Source organism: Protopterus annectens, chromosome 1.part0 (assembly GCF_019279795.1).
Source record: "Protopterus annectens isolate FY-2018-M chromosome 1.part0, PAN1.0, whole genome shotgun sequence".
In the NCBI taxonomy this organism is placed as follows: domain Eukaryota; kingdom Metazoa; phylum Chordata; order Ceratodontiformes; family Protopteridae; genus Protopterus; species Protopterus annectens.
In genome coordinates this window covers 31436650-31457585 of record NC_056725.1, presented here as the reverse complement: position 1 = coordinate 31457585, position 20936 = coordinate 31436650, and the positions used below count along the sequence as shown (strand labels likewise).

At 45.7% G+C, this 20936-nt stretch overlaps 1 protein-coding gene across 1 annotated transcript in view; it reads right to left on the bottom strand.

The window, feature by feature from the left end:
• The window catches only part of NUP133 (nucleoporin 133), a 2059048-nt gene that overhangs the window by 1727526 nt on the left and 310586 nt on the right, over nucleotides 1-20936 (bottom strand). The window lies entirely within an intron of this gene.

Sequence of the window (20936 nt, the reverse complement as noted above, 5' to 3'; positions counted from 1 at the left end):
TGCTGCTACCAATGCCATACATTTGGTGAACACCTGGGGGGGGGGGGGGTGAGACCAAAGGTCAGGGCTTTTAAGTGATTGTGACTGGCACCCAGCCAGAAGCACAGGTATCTCCTGGAGCATCTATTTTGATGTGATAGTACACGTCCCCAAGCACAACCAATCATCCTTGTGCAGAAGAGGCAGAATAGACTGAACAGTGACCATCCAGATGTTAGACTTCTTGATCGGCAAATTTAACACGCTGAGCTCCACAATGGGGACCTGTTTGGGCACTAAAAAGAAGCAAGAGTAAGTTCCGGACCTTCGTTGCCCTGTTGCAACCTCCTAGCATGGCTAAATTTACTGCACCCATTCAAATGGAGAATAGATGCAGGACTGGTGAATCATACACCAACACACTGTACAAACACGTACACAAATGCATGGATCTCGCCATATCCAATAGAACCAAGATGCTCTCCTCAAAAAAAGGAAGACAACCTGGTAGTCCATCATAAACACACACTACAACAGGAGGAGGAAACTGATGCGGAATAAGGTGAAGTCCCATGTCTGGAAAAACTCCCTTTATCAGCCTCAACAAAAAGTTGAGGTCCCTCATCAAATCCTCTAAAGCTAGCTGTGAAAACAGAATTGCAGCAGATAGTAAAGACAACCACAAGGACTTCTATAGTTAAGTAAAGAATCCCCAGGGCTCTGAGCTACTGCATAATGGTACCTCCTATACAGAGCCAGAAGATACTGCCAATATACTCGCAGACCAATTCAGTGCCAACTTCACCCCCCCTCCGAAAGGCTCAATCACAACACTAGTAGACTGCCAGGCACCCAAGTATTACTGCTGTACAGGTTAAAACAGCTCTGTCCAAGGTCAAAAATACAGCTTCTATGGGACCTGACATCTCTGGCTGTGTTCTACATGAACTACAGAGTCAACTGGCACCTCACATGTGTGCCCTGTTCAATCACAGCCTCACCTCCGGCTTTATCCCTACCAAATGGCGCACTGCTACAGTGATCCCTCACCACAAAGGGGGAGCAACTACACACCCTAGGAACTATCGCCCCATTAGCCTGATGAATCTGATATGCAAAGCTATGGAACACATCACCATGGATCTAAAACAAGAAGACAGGGAATCTCCAAACTCTGGATCCCACACAATTTGGTTTTGTGATGACTAGGTCATGCCTGCTCAACGTGGTCAACTTCTTTGAGTCAGTTACCAGAGATGTGGATGAAGGCAACTTGGTTCATACAGCCTACCTTGATCTGGCCAAGGCCTTTGATAACTTTCCCCACTCAGGAATCATAGAAAAACTCACTAAGTTAGGCATCAACCCTATACCACTAGGTGGGTTGTAAACTGGCTCACAGATAGAACCCGCAGTGTGAAAGTAGCTGACTCCAAGTCAGACAGCTGGCAAGTCACGAATGGGATCCCACAGGGTTCGGTCATGGGTCCTCTCCAGTTTGATATCTACTTCTCTGAAGTTCAGGCCAACACAAAGGGACTCTGGCTGACGAAGTTCGCAGACTATTGCAAGTTGGGACCTATTAACTCCCCAAGTGATGCTGAAATCCTGCAGAAAGGCCTTACTGATACCAACAACTTGTGTCAGAACCATGGCCTCAAGTTCAATGCCAAAAAATGTGTCATCATCCCCTTTGGGAAAAACCCAACTCCCATGAATTACCACATCGATGGTAGTCCATTAAACACAGAAGGAATTATAAGAAATCTGGGAACACAGGTAGACAGCAACCTCTCTTTTGACCACCACACTGCCACTGTGGTCAGGAAGTCCTGTGTGGCACATCTCATTACTAAGGGCTTTGCCTCCAGGAAGAAAGGTCATTGTCTCCCTTTTCTCTTCCCTCATTAGGCCAATCAGAGAGTACAATGACCCACAACATGTACTTCACGAGACACCTGCAACAACTGGACAGGCCGCAAAAGTATCTCACAAAGAGGATCCTAGGCCTTAAACACTTGTCCTATATGGACAGACTCAAAAAAACTAACTATTCTGTATCATACTGCCTAATTAGAGGCAATCTCTGCTTGACTTACAAAGTCACGTCTGACCCAGCTCTGTTAGAAATGCTACATCTAAAGAAATCCCAATCCCCCCGCACCAGAAGCTCCAGAGACCGCAACCTCATTAGCACAATCAAGAGAACGTGCTGGAGGGACAGGTTCATAACCCAGAGACTGCCCATGCTATAGAACAGACTTCCCATACCTGTCCAACAGAGCACTTCACTGGCCCTCTAAGAGAGATCTTGATGAGTGGATGGGAAATAGAAAATTCACCCCGGGGATCACTCCAGTGACTCTACTAAATCAGATGCACTGGGAACTAAGGTCAGGTGGCATGATGCCAGGGTAATCCTATGGGCTAGGCTTGTAAAGGCTCCAGGGCCATTAGCCTAGTATATACCTATGAACGAGGTCTCGAACCTCTAAGGGAAAACTCCCTCTGAGGGGGGTGGAACATCCAGAAGAGATTTTTGAGTAGGAAGGGGCTGAAAAAAGGGTGTGAAATAACCCCTGGACACTGTTTAACACCCACTGATCTGAGGTAATATTTGTCTAGGCTAGTGGGCGAAGGGATAGATGACCCCCAAATGACTCCAGGGCAGGACAGCCAGGCAGCACTTCAGGAGCGCTGAGGAGGCTTCTCAGAGAAGGGTTCCCAGGAGCTTTGGTTCTGCAGACCCACCCCCCCAACCTCTGGAGAGGCATCTGCTGTCAACCTCCCTTCCCCATCTGTAGGAAGATTGCTAAGGACCACCCTGGAAGGAAAACAGACCTGTGAAACCAGTTTCTTATTACCCCTTTGATTTTTGGCAAAGGATTGTTGGGGAGTAGAAAACTGGATCCCAACACCGGACAGAGTCTTTCCTTCTTGCTTACTATGGGTTAAAGGTTCCTCTACTGAAGGGCCAAAGTTAACCCATCGAAAGAGGTGGTTAGTGATAGACACCTTGATGTTATCTGCAAACCCGCAAAGATGAAGCCAAGCATGATGCCTTATGGTAAGGCCAGCGACCGCCACTCAAGTGGTTGCCTCCACTGCATTGGAGATAAACCTCATCGAGATGTTACCTAGGGAAGTGAGAGTGGAAAGCTTCGGAGACCAATTTAAGAGTCTCCTAAGGCAACAACTCAGAAAGGGAAATGGACAGTTCCAATACCAAGTCCCTTTGCGGCCGGGTGAAGTGTGCTATGTAGTTGGTTGCTCTCAGTCCAAATGTAGCTGAGGGAAAACACGCACTTCCCAAAATGGTCAAACGCCCGAGACTCCCTGTTCAGGGGATGGACTGTGGAGCTCTGTTCAGCAAGTTCTGTAGCTGTGGCCACCACAGTGGCATCAATGGGAACACCTTTACTCCAAAATGCCTAGTCTTTGAGGGGGAACTTAACAGCTCTTTTGGGAACTGGTTCTACTGTGCCAAGCTCCTTCCACCCCCTGCTGGAAAGATGGACAAACTCATCAAGCAGGGGGAGACAGCCAGGGTAGAAGATGGACCCGTCCCAAATGCCTTCAGTAACACAGATTCCTCTGAAGATGGGGCGGGGGAAGAGCAACCACCTCGCTCTTTCAGGATCTTAAGGCTGTCACCCAAAGAATACCTCCTCAGACTGAAGCCTGGGGGACCAATCTCCTTCCTTGAAATGTCTCTTCAATGAGACACATTAGAGGGGAATCCAAATGCCTCCTCTTGCACATCCGTTTCTGAGGAGGTTCCTCCACGGCAGGCTCTGGGGATATGAAGAGGAATGGAACCCAATGGGGACAATGACAATCTGAATGCACTCACAGGTGGGCTGACCCTGGTAGGATAAGACCTCACTGCCCAACATCGAAAAAGGTTGGAGAGGAGAGACCAACAGTTGGCCAAACTTCTGGTGTCATTCTAAGGGGATCCAGTATCTGTCTGCTTGGGATGACATGGTTGAGAGATCATGATGCTTTGCCACAGATGGCCTGCACCTGTCACCTCTGGGATTCTGGATACTAGCTCAGGCTCTTGCTGCCCCATATAGTGCCTTTTTTAGGCAAGGTTCACATATATTCACCACCATAACAGGCAAGCAAAAACTGAGGGTAATGCTATTCAATGCTAGAAGACTAAAAATCTCAAAATGCACTCTCGAGGCACTCCTTAAAATGGAGAAAAATCAATATCTGTGCAGTGACTGAGACCTGGTTCAAGGCTCTAGAGACCACCCCCTGCACTACCACGCTATAACTCATACCACACTTTTCGGCCATGTAACCTGGACAGAAACACCAAAGGTGGAGGCGTGTCCATATTCATTAAGGATATCTACCACCTCCAGGCTAGATGCTCAGCATAATGCATCCGAGGTTATCTAAGTGCAACTAACTCTGGGCAAAACTGCAATCCAAATTGTAGCTTGCTACAGATCCCCCCACCATGCCCCATGATTCCCACTCCTCTTTTCTTGATGTACTGGAAAATATTAGGGTTCAACCAAACACCCTAATAATGGGCGACATCAATTACCCCACCATTAACTGAGAAAACTACTCGTGTACAGACTCCTTAGCTCGGCGGTTTCTGGAATTCATAAACTCCAATGCCCTGGATCAACTTATCCACACCCCCACCAGGTGCAACAATATCTTAGACCTAGTCATTACCAACATGAGTGACTGGTGTTCCACATCTGAAGTCAACTCCTCGTTGTTCCAATCTGAACATAAGCTAATCACCCTTGATAGCCACATCCCGCCCCCACCACCCATTAAGGAAACCAAGGTAAAAAATTTCTCCAAAGCCAACTTCATGCTTCTTAAGACAGAAGTGGTGAACTTCATGACACCCATGCAGATGGACAATACAGTTAGAACTGCTGAATCCTACACAAATGCATTCTATAAGCACTTACGAGTGCATGGATCGTGCTACCCCAAACAAAACCAAGACTCTATCCTCCAAAAAAAAAAGGAAGCAGATCTGGTGGTCCCCTGCCATAAAACTGTACAACAGAAGGAAGAAACTGTTGCAAAAGAGAGTAAAAACCCATGAGCGGAGGAGCTCCCTCATCAGCCTCAGTAAGAAGCTGAGATCCCTTATAAGATCCTCCAAAGCTAGCTACGAAAACAAAATCGCCACTAATTCTAAGGACAACCACATACCATTCTACAGATATGTCAAGAATCTCGATGACAACACCCAGATCTGCTCTGAGTTACAGCACAAAAGGCACAAAAATTACAGAACCAACTGATATTGCCAACATCCTGGGAGATAGATTCAGTGCTAACTTTACCCCCCCCCCCACCCCATAAAGGGCCCATATCTATACAGGAAGAATGCAGTCCCTGTAATCACAACTACACAGGTAAAAAGTTACACAATCTAAAGCCAAAAACACAGCATCCATGGGACCGGATAACATCCAGGGCTGCATTTTACATGATCAGAACGAACTGGCTCCCCACTTAAGCACCATGTTCAATAGCAGACTCGCATTAGGCTTTGTCCCCACCGAATGGAGCACAGCAACAGTTATCCCACTCCACAAAGGGAGAGCCACCACTGATCCTGGGAAGCATCGACCTATTAGCCTGGTGAGCCTGGTCTGCAAGGCCATGGAACATATCATCATGGAACTCAAAGACATTGATAACCTAAAAACTCTGGATCCCACCTAGTTCGGGTTTGTGAAAGGCAGATCATGCCTTCTGAACCTGACAGACTTCTTTGAGGCAGGCACCAAACTGTAGATGAGGGTAAGGTGGTTCACACAGCCTATCTTGACCTCGCCAAGTCTTGACACCATCCCCCATTCTGGAATTATAGCTAAACTCACTAAACTAGGTAAAAATCCCTACGTCACAAGATGAGTTGCCAACTGGCTCACTGACAGAACCCACACTGTATAAGTTGCAGACTCCAAATCTGACCTCACAGCAGTGACAAGTGGAGTACCACAGGGTTCCGTCCTGGGACCTCTCCTGTTTGGCATCTACTTCTTTCAAGTACAGGCTAACACAGAAGGCCTCTAGCCAAGGAAGTTAGTAGACGACTGCAAACTAGTAGCCATAGTCAAGTCCCCAAATGATGTGGTCATCCTACAGAAGGGCCTCGCTGAGACAGATGCCTGTTGTCAGAGCCATGGCCTAAAGCTCATTGCCAAAAAGTGCAGTGTCATCCCCTTAGACAAAAACTCTGTACCAATGAACTACCACATAGGCAGCAATCTACTTAACACCTAATTTGTGATGAGACCTTGGGACCCAGGTGGACAGTAGTCTCTCCTTTGATAGTCACAACGCCACAGTAGTCAGGAAGTCCTACGTGGCACACCATCATAAAAGGGTTCTCATCCAGGAAAAAAAAAAAAAAAAAAAGAGGTCATTGTTCCCCTCTTCTCGACACTCAGACCCATTATAGAGTAGAACGCCCCTTTTGGAATGTACCTCAAGACATCTGCAGCAGCTGGAAAGGCCACAGAAGTACCTCACAAAGATTACTGGCCTCAAACAAATGCCCTACACTGACCACCTCAAAAAACTACAGCTTTACTCCATAGCATATCGCCTACTCCAAAGTGATCTCTGCCTAACATATAAAGCTATGTCAAACCCAGAGCTGTTGGACATGACATGCTACACCTAAAGAAATCCCAATCCCTCCGAGCTACATGCTCTAGGGACCTAAACCTCGTCACCACAAAAAACAGGACATGCTGGAGGGATAGATTCCTGTCCCAGAGACTTACCATACTCTGGAACAGGCTACCCCATCTATGTCAAACAAAGTTCTTCTTTAGCACTCTTCAAGAAAAATCTTGATGAGTGGATGGGAAATAGTAAATACACCCCGGGTATCACTTCTGTATCGCTGCTCGACAGTGGCACAGGAAAAAAACTTTCTTGGGTGGCGTAAGCCAGGGAACCCTGTTGGCTAGGCTTACATAGGCCCTTGGGCTGATAGCCTAGTACCTACCTATGAACCTATGATTCAGAGGTGAGCAGAGGCAGCTGCCTATCCATAGACTATCTTCTGCATCGCCTGGAAAGCAGACGGGCTGGATGAAGCCCCTCCTCCACCTGCCCTCTGGCCACAACCAACTAGGAAGGGTGGGGTGAAATAGATTTCCTCAGATCTGTCCAAGGCGGATGCCCCCAGAGATGGGGAACGGTCCAAAAACTCTAATCCTGACCCCACTCCCCGGTGACCCCCCAATGACTTTGCGGGGCCGAGGTGCCACTAGCTCAGAGGGCAACAGAGCTGAACCTGCCAAGAATGCAGACTGTGTAGGAAAGAAAGAAATGCCAAACACCACTGGCCTCTCCCTAGGAATACCCTGCTCCTAGAGGACTGAACCCAGATAGGTTGGTTGGTCGGGGAGAGAGGAGTTCCGTGGCTAGCAGAGATCCTCTGGATACATGGGCAGGGGATGGCAACAAACCCAGTTCGATTTGAGTCTTGAGAAAACTCATCCTATCCATATCTGAAGGGAGCAGACTCCTGGTTGAAAAGGACGATAGTGAGGAATTGCCTGACCAAGCTGAAAGTCTACAGTCTCGGGAGGGAGACCTGCTGGGAAGCCAGGATCAGATCTCCTAGGCCTGGAGTGGGAACCTTCAACGATAGGATCTGACAAAACTATCGGATCCACGGGCCTGATGCATCCAAAGATGTAGAAGGCACGGCTCTCTGATCCGACAGATAGGCAGGATCAGAGGACAGTCTAGGTCTGTTCATATCAGAGGACTTACAAAGCTCTAGGATCTCAAATCTGACAGCAGAAGCTGGGGCTCTCGGAGAGCAGCAGCCTAGATCTAGGGAGTTGTGATCTGAGATACTTGGCTTTTTGGCAGGAGAATTCTGCGATGAGGAAGACTTCCTGTTGAGATCCAAGGGAAGCTTAGGAGAAGACCTCATAACCAAAGGACCACCCTTTGGCCAGCCCTTTCAACAGAAGTTTGTGCCTGATTTTTAGGAGAGCCCTGGGGTTGAATCCTGCACAAATATTGCACTCAATCTCCAGATGGGGCCTCTCCTAGGCAAACTCCCTTGTGCATGTCTGAATGGGGAATTTTCTGACCACACGAGGAGCACCTTTTAAATCCAGTGGGTTTTTCAGTCATCCCACACATACACCCACACCCCTACACACACCCCTACACACACCCCTACACACACCCCTACACACACACACACACCTACACACACACACACACCTACACACACACACACACACCTACACACACACACACACACACACACACACACACACACCTACACACACACACACCTACACACACACACACACACACACACACACACACACACACACACACACACACACCTACACACACACACACACACCTACACACACACACACACACACACACACACACACCTACACACACACACACACACACACACCTACACACACACACACACACACACACACACACACACACCTACACACACACACACACACACACACCTACACACACACACACACACATATACACACACACACATCTACACACACACACACACACATATACACACACACACACACACACACACACACACACACACACACACACATACACACACACACACACACACACACACACACACACCTACACACACACACACACACACCTACACACACACACACACACACACCTACACACACACACACACACACACCTACACACACACACACACACACACACACACACACACACACACACACACACACACACACACACACACACACCTACACACACACACACACCTACACACACACACACACACACACACACACACACACACACACACCACAAGGGAGTGGGGGGGGTACAGAAGGAAAAGGGATAAAAGGCTACCCAAGACCAGGTAAGAGGAAAGAGCGGGAACCCAAGTAAGGACATAAAAAAAACAAGCTAACGTACTGTCAGGAGTGGAAGAAACTAAACAAAATGAATGCAGGAGAAGAAATGAGAAAGAAAACCCCAAAAGAAAGGAAAAACTGCTCAACTGAATAAAGGTTCAAACTTCAGCTGCAGAAAGCATATCTTGTAACTAATTATTGCAAATGAGATCAGAGGGTTGCAGGTAGCTAGAGATTGTGGGAAGGGGAGCAGCTTGAGCTCAGGAGCTCTTGTTTGCCGGCTCGGATCAGATGTTGGATCCTATACCCATCCGTGATCAAGAATTGCATGGATAGCATCAGAGCAGACTCTACTACGTTTGCAACACCAGTAGGAGAATCTTCCATTTAGCAGAGTTAGATGTTCTAGTACTGGGTCTCCTGGCTTCTTCTAGGACTAGAACTTCTTCACAAAAGAGGCATCTGAGGAATTAAAATCCTATCATCCACAGATTTTAGTTGAGTGATGGAAGACTTGGGTGGTGCAGCAAACCTTTTTGAAGTTATCACGTCTGGTTAAACAAGTATTTTCCTGTAATTTCCCATTGTCAGGTGAAAAAGCAGGGGAAACCAATGTTACCTCAGCCAAAAAGATGGCAGTAAAAGTAGTTGTCTCAAGAATTTGTGGAAGATGAGGCAGAGGAAAAGCAGAGAAGAACTTTCCTGTCTACTGTAATGAAAACAAACGTCATCCATGCTGTGGGACAAGGGTCCCAGGTGCAAAACTGGAGGAACTGATGGTTGTCTGGTGATGCACTCTGAAGAGTGCCCCACAGAAGGATGAATGTTGGGAAAACCCATCTATTCAACGTCCATTCATAGGGGTTCTCAGAGAAGTGGCTTAGGTAGTCTGTTAGAACACTGTCCTGAGAAGGACTGTATGTGACTGAACATGATATCCATCTGAGTTGCAAGTTTCATGCCTCTTAAGCTTAACTGCCCAGCTGGTACGACCTGATGCCTCCAAGCTTTACATACCACGATTGTGATGGTGTGTATACTAGGAGTGACCAGAGTTTCTAAAGGTGGGCAAAGGTCTCAAGCTAGAAGGGCCATAATTTCCTTCAGATTGATAAGTTCCTACAGGAATTGAAGTTGCCATTTGTTCTGAACTCTCCATGCCTTCTATGCCTCATCCAATGTGTGAACCTATTGAAGAGGAGGTGATACTCCTTGGTTGAAGATGACCAATCCCTTCCACCAAAGCAGCTACTTCAGACGAGAGAAAAAAAATTAGGGTTTCCAAGGGGTGACAGCATTGGTAAGTTACCAGACAAAAATCTCTGGACCCCTGGTTCTGCGGGCCACCTCTGCCTCTAGACTGAGGCATCCACTGCTACTTCCCCCTCTGCCCCAGGGAAGTGCTTACCATGAGAGTCCTGGAAAGGCTCTTTGGACATTTTGAACCATAGACTCCCACTTCTCTGCTTCCTGGAGTAGGGCCATTGAGAAATGGAGAAGTGTACACCCACAGCAGAAAGAGTCTCTCACACATCTGGCCAATGTGTTTCACTTACTTTGGGTCCAAAAATGGAAGTTCTGTCAAAGGGGGCATTAACGAACAAAGATTTAAATTGCTCTGCAAAATCACACAGGCGCATCCAGGCATATCCCCTAATGGCTACACCACTGCTCTTGTAGTCCCTTCAGCTGCATGGGCAATCAGCCTCATCGAAGAGTGAGAAAGTGGTTAGAGGGTGGCAAGCTGAAAGGCAACTGTCTCATACCTCTTCGGCTACTGCTCCTTTGAGAGTATCTGACAGCTCTTTGATCAGATCTTTGTAGCCTGGTAAAGTGCACCATGTAGTTCCAAGACCTAAGTGCAAAGGTCGATGAAGCATAAACTCACTTCCTGAACCTATCCAAAGCCTGGACTCCTTGTTAGGAGGATGGATAGAAGGACTTGTCTGCAAGTTTTCTTTGTGCCTGCCACCACCACCATGGTGTCTACGGGGATTCCTTTAGCCCACTGCTGCTCTTCCTTAGGGGCAGATAGGATCTGGTTAGGCCTCTTGGTGTTTGGTTCATCATCCTGCCCGCTGCGTGATGAATTTAATGAGCTAGTCAGTGGGTGGAGAGATCCAAGAGGTAGAGGTTTGAGCACGAAAAGCTTCCAGGTATACAGACTCCACCAAGGAAGGCTGGTGGAAAAAAGTACAGTTGTGTACACTTACCATAAATGCAGATGTTATTCACTGTTGCAATCATTACATTTGGGTAGAATCCCAAAGCTATGGTAGGGAGGATGGATTTATACAGCATTAGGAGCAGCTACAAGGCCCTGCAGGACAGCAGTGGCAAAGCCTGCTCTGGATTTACAGAAGAGAGAGGTAAATGGTAATTGTTTGGTGAACGTATGAACTGATCTCCAGGTAGCAGCTTCTAGAATGTCGCTGGTAGGAACCCCTCTGAGAAAGGCTGCAGAAGTAGATGCGGCCCTGGTGGAATGAGATCTGATCCCCTTGGGGACAGGTTTACCATGGTGCATATAGCAGAAACGAATACAATGGCTTATCCATTTGGAAATGGTCTGCTTTGAAGTAGCCTTTCCCTCTGCCCCTGCAGCAAATGCCACCAGCAATTGTTCAGATTTTCTTTAAGATTGTACTTAAACAGGACAAACTCTCTTGTCTGTGTACATCCAATGAATGCAGAATCCACTCATCCTTGTTCTGTGGATTTGGGAAGAAAGTTGGCAGATGAATGGTCTGATTAAGGGCCACACTAGATACCACTTTAGGCATAAAGGATGGATTGGTCCTGAGAGCCACCCGGTCAGGGTAAAAAATAATGAAAGACTCCACTGCCATAAGAGCCTGTAGTTCTGAAATCCTTCTAGCTGAATTGACTGCTAAAAGAAAAGCTGTTTTCCAAGAGAGGAATTTTAAGTCCACAGTAGCAGCTGGCTCAAAAGGAGGTAGTGTGTTTTTTTCCAAAACAAAATTGAAGTCCCATGCAGGAGTTGGTGCTCTCCTGGGAGGTCTTAAAATTTTGGCCCCTCTGAGGTACTGCTTTAGCAGAAAATGAGAAAAGAGGGGATGCTCTTTATTTACATTTGTTGACTGGGAGTGTCCGACTGGACATAGATCCATTTTCAGCGGAGGCCCAGGGAGAAAAGCTCCACAGTTAAAATAGACAGTTACATTGGATTGCATAGTGATTAACAATTTAACATAGCAATTACTTACAAAATATTTACAGATGAAGAACATAGTATATCAGTAAACAACTAGAATCTTTATCTGAAGTACATAACAGACTAACAAATGTTACAATAAGAAGTTCCTGCTGTACAAGCACTAGGCTTATGAGCATCTGAGCTTGCTATAATCAAGGTAGTCAGTGGAGTGGAAAGAAAGGTAGTGGTTGGATGGCTCTGTGTTGTAATGAGCTGAAATGGCAGAGGCATGGATTTTTATGGAAGAAAAAGATAGGCCCTTGTGAAGCATCTCAGTTAAATATTGCAGAATCTAAGGAATATTGGGCATTGCTGTGCTTATTCCTTGTGATTGGTTCCAGCCACAGAATCTTTTCCATTTGTCAGCACAAGATTTTCTAGTACTAGGCCTTCTAGCCTCCAAAATGACATCCATCACCGGCTTGCTGAAAGATGTAACTGGTGAAATTAGTTGAGTAGCCATGCTGCAAGATTCAAAGTTTGGAGCAGAGTGTGACAATTCTGCTGAGACAGTAGATGAGGTGTCTGAGGCAGGTACCATGGAGGAAGGTGCGACATATTGCACAGGAGCTGGTACCAGTGTTGGCGAGGCCAGTCTGGAGCAATCGGAATCATTTTTGTTTTTTCCTGTCTGACTTAGTAAGACCTTGGAGAGCAAAGGCAGAGGGGGGAAGGCATAGACTGACAGGTTTTTCCAGCTGAAGGACAGAGCATCCACTTTCCAAGCTTTTTTGTGATGAATTCTTGTGCAGAATTTGTCCAACTGATGGATCTTTTTGCATCACCCCAAAACTATGTCTGGGCTCCCCCATTTGCGTGTCAACATGTGAAGATTTGTGGATCCAGTTTCCATTCATACGGGTCCATAAGATTTCTGCTTAGTTCGTCTGCCAGAGTATTTTGCTTTCCTGGCAGGAATTGAGCTTGCAAATGTATCTGATAACTCAAGGCAGTGTTTCACAATGCCATGGCTAGTCTGCAAAGGGGGTAGGAATGTGCACCCCCCTGCTTGTTTATGTACCACATGACTGTGGTGTTGTCTATCAGTTGTCCTGGATGAAGATGGTCCTTGAAGGCTGCCAAAGCATTCTGTACAGCTAGCATCTCTTTCTGATTGATATGTAGGTGCATTTAATTTGGGCTCCATTGGCCCTGAATGCATCTCCCTGCCGGATGCGCCCCCCCAAGCATAGTCTGATGTGTCTATAGTCAGGTTTTGGGTGGCAGGAGGTGGAATGAATGACTGTCCCTTGTTTTGGTGGCAGACCTCTGCCCACCATAGGAATTCTAGTTGCAGGCAAGGAATGATAGGAATCATTGTTTCCAGGCTGTGACAATGTTGACTCCATAAGCTTTTTAGGTACCATTGAAGTTTCCTCATATGCAGTCTTGCATATGGAATTAGAAGAATGCAGGAGGCCATGAACCCCAAGGCCTGCAGAATTTGTCTTGCAGATAGCTGGGTTTTTGTGGCCAACTGTTTTGAAGTAAGCCATCAATTTGCGTTTGTTATTCTGGCGTAAGGCAAGTCATCTGGGCAGTTGTATTCAAGCTTGCACCCAGGAATGTAATTACTTGAGAGGGTACCAGTTGTAATTTCTTTTCATTTATGGTGTACCCTAGACAAGTTAGAAGCCTTTTTTTTTTTTTTTTTTACAAACGACAGATGTTTTTGAAGAGTGTCCTTGCTTTCTGCCTGAATTAGACAATCGTCCAGGTATGGATAAATTTGAATATTTACTTGCCTGCAAAACGCAATTACTGGTGCCAGGCACTTTGTGAAGACCCTGGGCTCAGCAGATAAGCCAAAGGGCAGTGCAGAGAACTGTTAATGCAAATAGCCTGCTTTGAAGCGGAGGTATCTTCTGCAAGATTCCCTGATTGGGATATGCAGGTATGCCTATTACGTCTAGCGTTATCCAACCAGGCATCCTTGCCTAGAAAAGGTAGCAACTGTTGAAGAGTCAGCATCTTGAATTTTGGAATGTCCAAAAATGTATTTAGAATGGATAAGTCGAGGATTGGACGCTATGATTCGCCTTTTCTGGGTACCAGGAAAAGTAGAATAAAAACCTAGTCCCTTTTCCGGTACTGCTTGAATAGCCCCCATATTCATAAGGGACATAACTTGTTTCTGGGCCTCTGCCCACTGATATGGAGACAGGTCTCGCCATACGTTTGGGACTGGCAACGTGTGGAAATGAAATGTGTATCCCTGGGATACTATATTTAAAACCCATTTGCCCTGGGTAATCAATTACCAGTTTTGTGCATGAAGTACCAATTTTCCCCCCAAAGGGTTGGCCAAAAGATAAGTGCTTGGTGGTTGCAGTGTAAAGTCATTCGGACCGTTAACCATAGGAAGGTCCCTTGTTGCTTCCAGATTTGGAGGTGGGGGCACCCCATTGCTTTGTTCTAAAAGTTCCTTGCGACTGAAACTTGGAGCCTTTGGAATGTCTGGGTTTGACCGGAGCGGCTCTAGTGGGCACTGGAAAGGACCAGTTCTTGGTAAGCCAGTGCCTACTAAACCTGGGTGGCTGTACTTGTAGGAAAATCTTTCACAGTTTGCATAGATTTAGCTTTATCTTCCATCTTTTTCAAAACTTTTCAGCCTTATTATCAAATAGACTGTCCTGTTGTAAAGGAGCATCCAACAATTTTGCTTTAACATGGTCAGACAGACTTTGCTCCTTGAGCCAAGCATGCCTTCTTATCACGGATCCAGTTACAGCAGCCCTGCAAGAGGCCTCCAAGGAATCAAAACCACACTGCAAAGTATGTTTTCCAACTTGTTCAGCTGAATGCAATAAATCTTGCAACTCTATTTTCCACACAGTCAGAAATCAACATAATCTTCTGTTTAAGTAAACCCATGACATGCTATTGATATTTAAGCATATGAAATTAACAGTTTAAAGCCCTGATTGCCAAGGTTGCAGACGTGTAAACCTTCTTAACCCATCTATCCAGCGCCCTGGAATCTCTATCAGAAGGGGTAGGATTTTTAGCAGTAGAGGCTTTAACGCCCTTGGGACCCTGAGAAATAGTTTAAGGGTCAGCAGTAGGGTTTTTAAAAAGGAATTTGTGGGAGTCAGGAACCCTGTAGTATCTGTCTGGCTTACCAGGAGCTGGAGGCAGGGAATCAGGAGTCGTACTTGCTTCTGAGAAAACATAATCAACAATGTCTAGAACAGGAGGTATAGCCAAAGGCCTAAGCTGAGGAAGAAGAAAATCCCCAAGTCTCTTTTTAGATTTTGAGAAATCCTGACTCTAAGTGAAAGTGTTCCCTTAAGGTATGCAAAGTTTCTCCAAAAGTAAAATCCTCAGCAGGAGAAGCAGAACAGATGGAATCTTCTGCATCATACTCCTAAGTGGGAATAGATAATTCCTGATCAAGAGAGGAATTAGAAGAAATAGAAACCTGATCTGAAGATTGTCAGTGGCTTGCCTAGGCCTCTTAGCAGGAGGGGGGATGGGTACCCCTGATCAAGGTAATTAAATCCTCAGCCATTTCAATCATTTATTTTTTCGGCATTGGGGCCTGTACACGTGACCCAAGCATCGTTTCTTTTAGACATAGAAGTAGTTTTTGGCCTTAGTTTTGAAGATGGCATCTGTTTAATATATAAATCTTTAGGCCTGAAAACACCCTCAGAAGCCGGTGCCTGCTCAGCAGCTCCGGACCCATCTAAGGTAAAGACATCCACGGGTTCAATACTTAAAGTATCTCGCGGCATACCAGACACCGAATGGGTCTCAGTACAGGCCTGCAAATCAAAAGTAGCGGGCATCAGGGGCTGCGAAAACACCTCAGAGTACCAGCAACTGGCTGAGGAGAAGCTTAGTCTGTTTTGGACCTCGGTCTGACTCTTCCTTTGCATTTTTTTTTTTTTTTTTTTTTTTTTTTAGGTATTCCGGTAGTCTGATCGCTAACAGACATTTTTGGATAATTAAATCTGGAGCCAAAATATTTAGAAGCAAAAATATACAGACGTTTAATAGTGCGTTGATTAAATTTAGCACAAAACCGACAAAGGCACACTGTGGTCAGGGTCTAGGCAAGGAATACAGTACAAATGAAAATCCTTCAGGTATTTGCTTCCCACAAGTAATGCAATTAACTTTTACTGACATCGGTAAGGAGCAAGAAAGTTTCCACAACAGGGTACTTGGCTTTTAGTAGAAGACTTCGGTTCTGAAACTCGAAAATGAAAATTTCAGGAGTCTGCCGACTGGTACTTGCGAACTGCTTCTGCTTCGGACACCGCACAGCAATAAAGACTGATGTAATGGCGTCGGCTGCATGTTTTATACCCCTGACTACCTGACATCATGGAAGAAGGGACAGCAACCGATGCAGGACCCAAGACTTTGTTAATCAGGCTGACTGAGGGAACCTGCCAGCAGATTACCCAAATGTAATGTCTGCAACAGTGAAACACAAAGAACATCCAGTCACTCCTCAGTTTAATGATTTTCTGGATGTCCCCCGAAGGAAACCTCATCAGGGGGTGACCTGGGGGAACTTTCTCCATCAAAATCAGTATTCTCAGTGAAGGGCTTCTCCGGGGAGTTGAAGTGCTTCCTCTTGCACTTTTTTTCACAGGTACTTCCTTGAGGGGATGTTCCGGGAAAGTACCCAAAGAGGAAACCACTAAGGTAAGTCTTTCCTGGGGCTTTTCTGCCCTCTGTCCCAGGGATGAGGCTGACAGTAGCTCTGGTTGAGGGGATACACAAGTTTGGCAGACAGGGATGGCAAGGACTGGGAGTCCACAATGGACAAGGCCTTCGATGATCCAGAAGGCCCCCCCCCCCAATAGAGGTATGGAAGCCCTGAACCAAAATAAACTCCTTAGGAACAAAGGTCCCACCCCGCACTGAGGAGACTGTTACAGAGACAGAAGCCTAGGTTGAGCCAACGAAAGCCTAAGCACTAAGGGACGTGGAAGGTTCCAATATAAAGGAAGTTGAACCCGGCTCCTCGGAACTGGCAACGAAATCTCAACCCAACGAGACCTCCGGTTCAGAAAAAAATGGAGGAGCTCAAGGCAATTCTCTGTTCTGGAGAAGAGGCTCTTATCAGAACCAAAACAGTCTGAGCCAGGGGCTCCAAAGACAACTGGAGCTGGAGGACGAAGATGAGAAAGTGTCAAAGCAGGACAGGTCCCAGTGCTGACTTAGCTGGGAATCAAAGATGGAGTTATCCCCCTCGCCATCAAGAATTGGTCCACCAGCCTTATGATGTCCAATTCAGAGAGGCTCTTACTGGATCAAACGGACTATGCTGAAGGAGACCTAGGCAGTCTCGGTTCCACGAATGGGCTAGGAGGTCAGTCCGAAAAATAGATCAACCAAGAGTACTTTGTCCTTGGTATCGATATCAATGTGGTTTGCTTCGGTACCAACAAAACTTCTGGCGCCAAGGCAGTAGTCTTATCCGAAGTTGTGTTAAGTGCAGAGTCTGTCTAGTCTGTCTGTGCAGAGGAAACTGTCAACAACGTAGACTGTTTGGATAACTTTTCAGGCAGTTCTGAAAAACTGCTCAAAACCAAATGGGAAATGTTTCTTCGGTTTAGAAGAGAAGGATGTTGAAATGGCTTCAGTCTTGGACCAAGATATGGCCTCTTCGAAGTCCCCTTTTAATAAACACTTCAAAATCAACTTGTTTCTCTGCTTAAAGTCATGGCAGAGAAACCATAATATACAGTGCAATCTTCCTGCAGGTGTACAACACCTAGGCAATACACACACCGGACATGCCCATCTGAATTAGGCATCTTCCTGTACCACTTCTGGCACCTCAAAGCCAGAAGTGCCCTTTAGAGGTTTAACAGGGACACCGGATTTATCAGCCATGCCAGACAAAGCTTAGCGCTGATAAGGTCACACACACACTTGCAAGAAAGTTAGCCTGAAATACCTAACTAGGTAAAACAGCAATGGTACATAGAGAAAACTACCCAACGGTAGAGGAAAGGGAGGAAGATCTCATATGCGCACAGAAAAATGAGCGGAGGAGGAAGAAAGACTAAAATTATTTAAAGATAATTATATATATTATATATATATATATATATATATATATATATATATATATATATATATATATATATATATATATCTATATATACACACACACATATACACACACACATACACATACACACCTATATCTATAGAAGGAATTTAGAGAAAATCACAGAATGTTTAATCTCAGCCTTACCACAGGATACATGCCCAAGGAGTGGCGTACGGCAACTGTGGTCCCACTCCACAAAGGCGGTGCCTCTACGGACCCTGGTAATTACCGCCCCATAAGCTTAACAAGTCTAGTCTGCAAAGCTATGGAGAGGATCATAATGGAGCTCATAAACAAAGATATAGGGGACTTGCAGACATTGGACCCGACCCAGTTTGGCTTCGTCAAGGGCAGATCATGCCTTTTGAACTTGGTTGACTTCTTCGAAACAGTCACCAAGGCCATTGATGAGGGAAAGGCAGTCCCATACAGCCTACCTTGACCTTGCAAAGGCTTTCGACACAATACCCCACTCGGGTATTGTAGAAAAACTTACCAGCTTAAATGTAAACCCATATGTCACAAGATGGGTTGCAAACTGGCTTAAGGACAGAACCCACAGGGTTAGAGTTGCTGGCGCTATGTCAGACTCCAAGCCGGTCACAAGTGGTGTCCCACAGGGCTCGGTCCTTGGCCCCCTATTGTTCGGCATCTACTTCTCAGAAGTACAGGCCAACATGGGAGGACTTTGGCTGACAAAGTTTGCCGACGACTGCAAACTGAGCGCCATAGTGGAAAGTGCATCGGACACGGATATCCTTCAGAAGGGACTCACGGAAACAGATAGCTGGTGCCAGAGCCATGGCCTGAAGTTAAACGCCAAAAAATGTGTAGTCATACCCTTCGGGAAAAACAAAGTAACCCCAAGCTACCATATAGGTGGCAATCCACTAAGCACAGAAGAGGTCATCAGGGACCTGGGGACCCAGGTTGACAGTGGCCTTTCTTTTGACACTCACGTTGCTAAAGTGGTTAGAAAGACCTTCTACATTGCCCACCTGATCATGAAGGGATTCACATCCAGATCTAGTGAGGTCATTGTTCCCCTGTACTCTTCACTTATCAGACCAATGATAGAGTACAATGCCCCATTCGGGATGTATCTCACCTGACTTCTGCAGCAATTGGAGAGACCCCAAAAGTTCCTCACCAAAAGGATAAAGGGATTCCAAAATCTGTCATATGCTGCCAGATTGAGGAAACTCCAGCTCTGGTCACATACCATCTGCTCAGAGGTGACATGTGCCTGACATACAAGGCCATGAACAACCCGGAATTAATGGACATGCTCCACCTCAAAAAATCCAAAACCACCAAAACCACTAGAGCAAGCGACTTAAACCTTAGCACGGATATAAATAGGACGCGCTGGAGGGATAGATTTATCACTCAGAGACTCCCTATGCTGTGGAATAAAATCCCGGTCCATGTGTTCAAGAGAAATCTTGACCTGTGGATGGGAGATCGTAGGTTTACCCTGGGAATCATCTCTGTGTCACTGCTGGACAGAGGCACAACAAACTAATGGGTACAGTATTTTTTCATATAAGGGGTGGCGTAAGCCACAAAACTTTGGGCTAGGCTTATAAATGCCTTAGGGCAGATAGCCTAGTATGAACCTATGAACCTATAAAGAAGCTTATCGTGAATAACTGCCACAGCTCGAGAGATCAGACATCTGACACTCGAAATGGCAAACAAGATCAGAGGTGATTTAGGGAGGAGCATTATGGGTGGAGCCTGGCTCGAGAGTTTGAAAGGTGCTAGTGAAAATAAATGGCCGATTCGGTTCAGAAGCTTGAAACAGAGCCCACAGACAAGGATTACATGAAGATTGACATCAGATTGTCTATTATACTCATTCATTATTTCTATTATAAAAAGGCCAGTTTTCATACAAACTCATTCAACTGCCAACAGTTATGAAATAACTGTACTGTCAAAATGTGCATGTCACATTAAACGTATACACTTGTTGATCCAGTTAGTCCTACTAGGCAAACAACCTCTTTACGGGAAATTAGAGTTGGTATCCCTTCTGAATGAGGGGAAATTAGGGTAGGGCAGCAAGGAACTTCCTAACTCATTTCGGTAAGTGCTGTGGCATCTTTTACATCCACCTGAGCTACCACAAACTCTGGCAGATGGAACCTTGGTTCCCTGTCTCACCCAAAAGGCTGACACACTGGAGTGCAGCAATTCACACTCAAATGATAGTCACCTATAGGTACTCAAATTCCAAAATTCTTGCATACAGTTTCATTTGCCGTAATAATGTGTACCAAAATCAAACAATGATGTGAATTTCTTTATGTTCCTGCATCTATGTTACCAGTCTTCAACTTTAATCCACTAAACTGAATTCAGAGAACATGTTCAGGAAAATGCTAGTGCATGTTCAGGTTACCAAACATAGTACTAGTCTACACTCTACATACATAAGGAAAGAGTACTACAGTTGTGTTAGCTGTCAAGCGGAGACTTGCTACCGAAGCTTGTATTCCAGTGTTTGCTTCAGTCTTTAAAGAAAGCTCAACATCATCAGCTAAACATCTGAGAAAATGTGCTTTCTCTGCCTCAATATATTTAGCACTACAGCCCTTCCTTAAAAACACAACTTACTACCCTATCCAGTTGTTTACAAAAAACTCTACCACTTCTATTCCCCATTTAGCTGTCAGCTATAAACTGTAAAATACAAACGATGTAGTGCCCATTAGGACAATATACTACAGAT